Here is an 8,557-nt window from a genome sequence, read left to right on the forward strand (position 1 = left end):
TTGAACAATTAAGTAAACGAATGTCAGAAGGTAAAATTCAAGTTTCTCACTGTTAAACAGGGGATTTACAGATAAACAAGAGAATGAGTCCACTCCAGTACTCTTGCCTGGAAAATCCCATGAACAGAGGAGCCTGGTAGGCTACAGTCCATGGGGTCGCAAAGAGCGGACACGACGGACCGACTTCACTTTCAGCCATAAGAAAGAAGTCAACTCCTGAACTTAATTTCAACAACACAGGTCTAAGTGAAGCTGCAATAAACCTAGGGAGAGAGCTTTCTCATGCCATGCCCTTCTTCACAGTAATGAGAAAGGTATGATCCCAGAGGGAGTATGTTTTGTTTTAACTTGTCCTGTTTCATATATTAATTCCAAGTTCACTTTTCAGCTGTTATGACACAAGGATATCTTTACTTCTTCTGATTTATTTCTACTTATCCTGTGTATAATCAGTGATGCCAGGACTCTCCTCTTATGGGGTGAACCATGGTGGTCACCCCAATGTGAATTTAAAGTCCTAGACACCACACATCTAAGGACTGAGTGCTCTGTGACAATCTGGAAGGGTGGGATGGGGAGGGAGATGGCAGGGAGATTTGGGAGGGAGGGGACATGGGTGTACCTACGGCTGATTCTCACTGCTGTATGACAGAAAGCCACAAAATTCTGTAAAGCAATTATCCTTCATTAAAAAAATAAATTAAAAAAAAATTTTTTTAAATAAAAGAAGGAGTGGGTGGGGGCTAGATGATGAGTCACCAACGAAAGTCAAGAATCTGATCACGTCTGTGCTTAGAATCTGCCCGTAGCCAGTGCTCTGCAGAAAGGAGACGTGGAAAGAAGGGTTCATATTCAGCGGTTGCCTACCAGTATCACAAGATTTTGAATGATGAAAACACAAGTCGTTGAGTGTATTTGCTGTCAAAATTACTTCATTCAAAGACAAATACTGTAGGATATTACTTATATGTGAAGTTTATTGATATCGTACAAATGAACTTATTTACAAAATAGAAACAGACTCACAGAGAACGCAAACTAATGGTTATCAAAGGGGAATGGACATGGTACAAACTAGGAGTTTGAGATTAACATCACCACACTACTACATATAAAATAGATCACCAATAAGGTCCTACTGTATAGCACAGGACACAATATCCAATATCTTATAATGACCTATAATGGAGAAGAATGTGAAATACACACACCCATATATATGTATGTACAACTGAATCGTGTTGCTGTATACCAGAAACTAACACAACATTGTAAATTATCTCTGTGTGTGTGTGTGTGTTAGTTGCTCAGTCATGTCCGACTCTTTGTGACCCCATGGACTGCAGTCCGCCAGGCCTCTTTATCCATGGGAGTCTCCAGGCATGAAGAATACTGGAGTGGGTTGCCATTCCCTTCTCCAGGGGATCTTCCTGACCCATCTCCAGGGATGGAACCCAGGTCTCCTCCCATGCAGGCAGATTCTTTACCATTTGAGCCACCAGGGTAGCCCAAATTAACTATACTTCAATTAAAATTTTTTTTAATTAAAAAAAAAAACCCATGACAAGGCACTTAATGAGCCCTGAATACCACTTTATGATTCCCTGACTCTTCCTCAATAGGAAGTAACTAATATCCAGATTTGGGAATTTAAACATTCCATATTTTAGTATTTAATTTTATATTTAAACTATAAAAATTGAATTTTTGCCATAACCTTCTCAACTTAAGTTCTCATCAAAATTATTTTAAAGATTAATTTTATATTGTATCATTCTCCATATCAACTCGACGGCATTTAAAAGAACAAATGAAAACGGGACTACTGCATTCAGTAAGCATCCCCTGAGTGCCCACTAGGCCCCAGTCACAGAGGCCCAGGGAGGGCACACCTGCCTGCTTGCTGGGTGCGCTTCACCACTGAGCAGAGGATCAGCTTGAGGCGCCTGAAGCCAGTAAATCACTCAGATGATCCGAACAGGACGACGCTCACAGGCAAGATGCACCAGTCAAGTTTCTTTCAGTGAAAAAGAAAGAGAACCTCGATGTTCAAATGCTAATCATAAGACGAGCTTTAACGGGAGGGTCCTCAGGCGCCCTCAGTCCCTGAGGAAGGGCGGCAGGAGCCGGGAGCTCCGTGCTACCCGATGCCCGCAGGGTGTCCCGATGCCCGCAGGGTGTCCCGATGCCCGCTCTGCTCGGCCGCGTCCCCGTCTCTCTCCCTCCGCAGCGGCAGACAACGTTTCCCGTAAACGCGGCCAGTCACCGCGAGGCCCCACCAGCCCCAGCAGAGTCCCACCCGGTCGTCACTCCCCACGCAAGCAGAAGGAGCCTGGTGTCCAAAGGCGCACCGTAACTGCGCTTCTCCCACAGTGCTTGACCTTCCCGCACACTGAACTTCTGAGTTCAGTCAAGTAAGTGCTCATACCTTTTGTGAAGCTGCCTTGATTTCTGTTGGACAGCTTTTCTTTCTTAGTGATATAAAGGCATTTAATAACATGCCACGATTGAAACCATGTAAACAAAAATACTTTGGTCACCTGATGCGAAGAGCTGACTCATTTGAAAAGACCCTGATGCTGGGAAAGATTGAAAGCGGGAGAAGGGGACGACAGAGGATGAGATGGTTGGAAGGCATCACCGACTCGATGGACATGAGTTTGCATAAGCTCCTGGACATGGTGACGGACAGGGAGGCCTGGGTGCTGCAGTCCATGGGGTCACAAAAAGTCAGACACGACTGAGGGACTGAACTGATACTGAAATAACAATATGCTCAAGCAGACAAGACTAGAGGGAAGACTCTAAAATTCTAACTTATATTTAAGAGATGGAATTTTTCTAGGCTTTCTATAGTGCCTTTTCAAGTGTTTTGTAATATGATCATTTTAATAATGAAAACATTTTCTTTGTATGTTTTAAAATGATTTCATATTTATGTAAATGCCTAAAATGTGTCTAATTCTGAAATGTGACTAGTGTAATCTACATTTTGGTGATTAAAAATAGCAATTTTTTAAACAAAATCTTTTCTCCCTGAAAGATATAAAATGTATCTTGTCCTATGTATAATAAAATAGAAAATTACTATTAATTGTGAATGCCTTAAGACCTTGAGGATTTAAGGAAAATCAAGTTAATATTTTCATAATCTAACTTCAGTGATCAAAGGGCTATAACCTAATAACGACAAAAAAAAAAAAAAAAGACCAGCACATATGAAATAGTCAGCATAAACACATATACCATTTAACTGTATGCTTAAAAATGGTTAAGATAGGGGGAAAAAAGTTTCCCTTAGCAAAACTGTTATTGATTAACTCTGAGCAAGGCAATAAAAACTTCCAAAGAGATTAGACAATGAAATTTACAATGTTAAGAATATTAATGATCACCTTGGATAAGCATATGTGCAATTTTCCAGAGACAACTGTTACCAATTAGGAAAACTAAAATACACAGATAAGCAGGTCTTTCTCTGTCTTGTTCCATCAAAAAGCAGCCTTTAGACATGGATCTTCATTAAAACAGACCTGGTTACCTCCCATCTGGCCAGGGCCACCAGCTGGAAGTTCATTTCCTAAACTGAGACACACTCTCCAAAGTACCTGCCATGAGATTACCGCACAAAACAAAGACTGAGAGTCTCAGTCTTTGAATATTTTCAACAGATTCAGGTTGTTTGACCACATGTGTATTTGGATGGTCAAGAGTTTCCAAGTCCTACAGGGCAGTGGGCCCCAAACTTTTTGGTACCAGGGACCAGCTTCGCAGAAGACAAATCTTCCATGGACTGGGAAGGAGGGGATGGTTTCAGATGATTCAAGCATAATACGTTTATTGTGCACTTTATTTCTGTTATTATTACGTCAGCTCCACCTCAAATCATCAGGCATTAGATCCCAGAGGTTGGGGACCCCTGCTTGAAGGAACAGACTGGGGGTTGCCAAGCGGTAGGGGAGAGGGGATGAAAGACTGAGAGTCTGGGATGAGCAGAGGCAAACTGTTATATACAGAATGGATGGACATCAAGGTTCTAAGGTTGTTAGCAGGAAATGTTCAATATTCTCTGATAGACTGTAGTGGAAAAGAACATGAAAAGGAGCGCATTTAGTGTATAGCTGAATCACTGCTGCACAGCCAAAATGAACACACTATAGATTATATAAAAATTAACATTTTTATATATTAACATTATGCTGTTGCTGCTGCCGCTGCTAAGTCGCTTCAGTCGTGTCCGACTCTGTGCAACCCCATAGACGGCAGCCCACCAGGCTCCCCTGTTCCTGGGATTCTCCAGGCAAGAACACTGGAGTGGGTTGCCATTTCCTTCTCCAATGCATGCATGTGTGCTAAGTTGCTTCAGTTGTGTCCGACTCTGTGCGATCCCATGGACAGCAGCCCACCAGGCTCGTCTGACCATGGAATTCTCCAGGCCAGAATACTGGCGATACTAACATTATAGATTATATAAAAATGAATTATATAGAGATTATATACAAATTAACACTATACTTCAAAATTTTTTTAATTTCTTAGAAAACACACACACACACACAACTGTGAGCAAGTCCTGGGTACAGAATCTAGATTCAGACACAGGAAGGCCTTTCCAGAGAAGACAAGACCTGGGCTGGCTCTGGAGGAGGGGAGACTGCAGGCTGGCAGGGGACAGAGAAGGGCCACGTGCCACCAGTTAAAAATAAATGACAGAGGAGCCCACACAAAGGCCAGGGAGGGACAAGTGTGGAGAACGGCAAACCAACCAGCCAAATTAAGGTCAAGGACACGCGTAAGGCACGAGGAAGTAAGGGCCGAATGGCTTGAGTGTGAAGGCCTGGGTCCAATTCTGAATTTAATACCAGCGGTGGGCAGGTACCCAGTCAGTTAGCAGGGACAGAGCAGTGGCTGCAAAGATGGTCAAGGAAAAGTAAAGGAAGAATAAAGAGAAACTTCAAGTTCTTTAGAAATGAGGGTTTCCTGTTCCTGAACGCACCGTAGCAGCACGGTGAACACTGTCTATACCAGGTATGATGAATGTTCCTGACTCTAAAACTGCTCCCGGTGGTTTTCATGGGTTCACATTTGCAGGACCCATTTCTGAAACCAGAGAGGGCCACTAGCACATTAAAATTCAGCATGCCGTACCACTGCCGTTAGCCATTCCCAGAAACAGGTGACGGCTGATGGACAGAAATGCGCTTGTCGACAGGAAATTCCCAGGAGCAAGTAACTAACCCATGCTGGGGCCACCACGGGAGAAAGCATGGCAGCACTGTATTTTAGCTCAGCAGGAAAGCAGTCAAATCATTCTCCCTGATTACTAACAGGTCAACGTTTAGTCCAACAGCTGCGATTTGTAGTGGAGTTTTTGACGTTTTCTCCTGAAAACTGAACGTCAGGTTAAAGGTTTTCTGTATACTATTGTCCACAAATTCTGTGACTATTCACATTTGGTTTGGAGAGGTAAGTGAAGATTTTTCAAAGTAGGGTAGCCAGTTTATAGCTTATTATCCTTATCTTTTAGCTGAATAGTATACATATGAGAAATACCTAAACCCAAAGAATGCAATTTGCTGGTGTGACTTTCTGTTCTAATGCTAGTTTTAGTAACTACTGCAATAATGGGGCCAGAGAATTGATGCTTTTGAACTGTGGTGTTGAAGAAGATTCTTGAGAGTCCCTTGGACTGCAAGGAGATCAAACCAGTCAATCCGAAAGGAAATCAGTCCTGACTATTCATTGGAAGGACTGATATTGAAGCTGAAGCTCCAATACTTCGGCTACCTGATGTGAAGAACTGACTCACTGGAAAAGACCCTGATGCTGGGAAAGGTTGAAGCCGGGAGGAGAAGGGGACGACAGAGGATGAGATGGTTGAATGGCATCACCAACTCAATGGACATGAGTTTGAGCACACTCCGGGAGTTGGTGATGGACAGGGAGGCCTGGCGTGCTGCAGTCTATGGGGTCACAGAGAGTCTGACAGAACTGAGTGACTGAACTGAACTGTAATCATGGGGCAAGAGAGAAGAATAGTAGGTTGAAAAAGATATTAACTTGGCTTTCAGGTTCTTGGTGGAACTAATAGCTTTGACTTAAAACTAGTGCTCATAGAGATAGAAGTAAGATAATCTAAGCAATCCAGTGGACATGATAAGAATAAATGAGCAAAGAAAAGAAGGGAGGAGGAGAGAGGAAGGGAGAGAAGAGGAATGGAGGGAAGCATAAGGGGATGAAACCAGACCTCGTTGAACAAGTATCACAACTCAGTTGCTTAATATCTGTACTTAGACAATTGAAAATCTTGTTTAGCTCTTTAGAAGATAAAACCTCCATAGGTATGCTGTGTAGCCATGCCCAGGGACCATGCACTGTTTATTTATAGTCTGAAAAGTCTTTGCATTAACTCTTGACAAACAAAGACAAGATACCCAAAAAACAGAGGGACACGGAACTGCACAGTGAGAAAGATCTGCACAGAAGCCATATTTACAAGTTGACAGCCCCTCACAAAAGCTTAAAGGTCCCGACATTTACTCTGCTTTTGAACTTTCAGTTGTAGGTTCAAGCCTGGAAGATACTTTATTTCCCCCACATGGCATTTCTTCTTCCCCTGTGCATTTGTGTACCTAGTTGACAGCTGTTCCAAAGCATTCTTATACTCTTAAAAGTGTATCCCCAGCACACACAGAAGCTTTTCAGTCTCAATCCATGCCAACCCTTGTACTTATTTTTCCTAAAGATGAGTTTCAGAGTTATGTAGTAATGAACTTCATCCTTTTGTACAAATTAAACCAGGAGTCATAAAGCAGTAGGTAAATGAAAAACTGGGTTAAACAAACAAAAAAAAGAAAACCACACAACTGACCAAATCTATAGCAGGCTCAGCTTTTTTTGAGAGCGAGAGATTAAGGGGCATGCAGTCAACTGGTATGAAGGTCACCAAACAAAATGTTGCAATCTTAAAGTGCCATTGACATGCAGACTGTCCAGTAGCAGCTTGGAACAATCTTCCCCTTTGCTAATTACTGCCTTAGCCCAAATCATTCATACATGACAAGGGTATGCTACATTTACAGTAAAACATTTTAAAAAGTAGGAACATTCTTTTCTTTACATTGAAATAAAAATCCTGAATATAACTTTTAAATATTATATCCTCATTCCCAGTTTTTTGTTAAAGTGACCCAAAAGCTCAAAACGTCCACCATTGGTCTCTGCACGGTAGATATGGGCTTGGGCAAATCTGTCTTTTCCTCACTCACTGCCTGCCTGCTGACCATGTTAAAATCACCAAATTGTCTCAGTTGGAAATCTTCTGATTGTCACAGGAAAAAGCTGAAAGCCACAATTCACTAACGACCACAGGTACCTCGCGCTTTCTAAGTCCGCGTCAGAAGGAAGCGTGCGACGCAGGGGACCTCCGCGCGTCTCCCACCTGCGGCTGACCTGTGGACCTCCTGTGGGCAGAGACAGCTCCTTGCAAAGCAAACAGCTCCCCACTCTGCATGGAAAGGCTCATCTACTTCCTCGGTCCACACTGCAAGCATCAGACTCCCTGAGAGTCACTGAGAGAGTGAATCAGACTCAGCCGATAAGCACAGAGCTGACCTTTAAACCCCAGCCTCTAATAGAGCACTCCGTGTTTGCTCAAGCATTCTGGGTCAGCAGGGTCTGCATGTACCGAGGTGGGGCAAACCCAGGAGCCCGGCTCCAGCTCACACATGGCCCTGACGGAACAGGGCTGGGGGCTGGGCTAGCAGAGGCCCCACACCTCCTACCCCGACTTGGAACATGCTATCTTGCAGAGAGAGAAGGAGAGAGAGAGGTCTTGGGAGTACACAAGTCAGCTGACTGACTTTTAGACACCAACTTTGGAAGAAAGGAGAGAAAGAGTCCTGGGGGCCCAGGAGCCGAAGCTTTGTTTTCTTTGCTTTCGCCTAGTCAAACTATTATTCCACACTGAGTGCTGGTGGTGGTGGTGGTTGAGTAGCTAAGTCGTGTCCGACTCTTGTGGCCCCATGGACTGTAGCCCACCAGGCTCCTCTGTCTATGGGGATTCTCTAGGCAAGAACACTGGAGTGGGTTGCCAGTTTCCTTCTCCAGGGGATCTTTCCGACCCAGGAATCAAACCTGGGTCTCCTGCATTGCAAGCAGATTCTTTACCAACTGAGCTACGAGGGAAGCCCACTGAGTGCTGGAGCTTCAGGCAAAAGGAGAAATCAGGACTACCTCCCCTGGGCTTTATTAAAAATAGATTTTAGTCATCATGGATCTGGGGTATGTGTTTTCACTTTTCAAAATATTGCATTGAAATAATATTTATCCTAATTACTTCTTCTTTTTTTTTTTTTGGTGCCCTCAGCAAGGGAGTCATTCACTTCAGCCTGTTCCTGGCCGAGCTCTGTCACCACACGGCTCCCATTACCATCTTAACCTGGAAATGGAAGCAGATTCGTGCAAGAAGGTCGCGATGCTTGCAGCTGAAATAAGAGGAAGAAGAGCCCAAAGCGCCTCCTGTGTGCCAGGTGCTATGCTAGGCATCTTAGGTACA

General features: G+C 43.6%; 1 protein-coding gene across 1 annotated transcript in view; it reads right to left on the reverse strand.

Annotated features, from left to right (window-relative positions):
- The window catches only part of THRB (thyroid hormone receptor beta), a 383,591-nt gene extending 376,064 nt beyond the window's left edge, over window positions 1-7,527 (reverse strand). Inside the window, exon 1 of the mRNA XM_068971138.1 lies at window positions 7,453-7,527. The gene's annotated coding sequence lies outside the window, so the exon portion shown is untranslated. The remainder of the gene's footprint in view (window positions 1-7,452) is intronic.
- Between the last annotated feature and the right edge of the window lie 1,030 nt (window positions 7,528-8,557).

The sequence above is a fragment of the Capricornis sumatraensis genome, chromosome 4 (genome assembly GCF_032405125.1).
Source record: "Capricornis sumatraensis isolate serow.1 chromosome 4, serow.2, whole genome shotgun sequence".
Lineage (NCBI taxonomy): Eukaryota > Metazoa > Chordata > Mammalia > Artiodactyla > Bovidae > Capricornis > Capricornis sumatraensis.